At 31.4% G+C, this 207-nt stretch overlaps 1 protein-coding gene across 1 annotated transcript in view; it reads left to right on the plus strand.

Annotated features, from left to right (window-relative positions):
• The window catches only part of LOC119593504, a gene marked incomplete in the record, with an annotated part of 62,412 nt that overhangs the window by 19,391 nt on the left and 42,814 nt on the right, over window positions 1–207 (plus strand).

A 207-nucleotide genomic window follows, 5' to 3' on the forward strand; every position in this document is an offset into this window, starting at 1 on the left:
ACCTACCTACTTGTTATTATTTTCATCAATAACATTATATCTATTTCGCTACTATTAGCTACTATCTTCGTACTATCTCCCTGCCATCTCTCTATCCCCTGTATAAATGCTATAAATCGAGTAAAGTCATATTAAGGGGAAAATCGCCTTTCACTATTAGTAGAAAACACAAATATCTTTCGTAAAATATTCAAGTATTTTACAACC

The sequence above is a fragment of the Penaeus monodon genome, chromosome 32, assembly GCF_015228065.2.
Source record: "Penaeus monodon isolate SGIC_2016 chromosome 32, NSTDA_Pmon_1, whole genome shotgun sequence".
In the NCBI taxonomy this organism is placed as follows: domain Eukaryota; kingdom Metazoa; phylum Arthropoda; class Malacostraca; order Decapoda; family Penaeidae; genus Penaeus; species Penaeus monodon.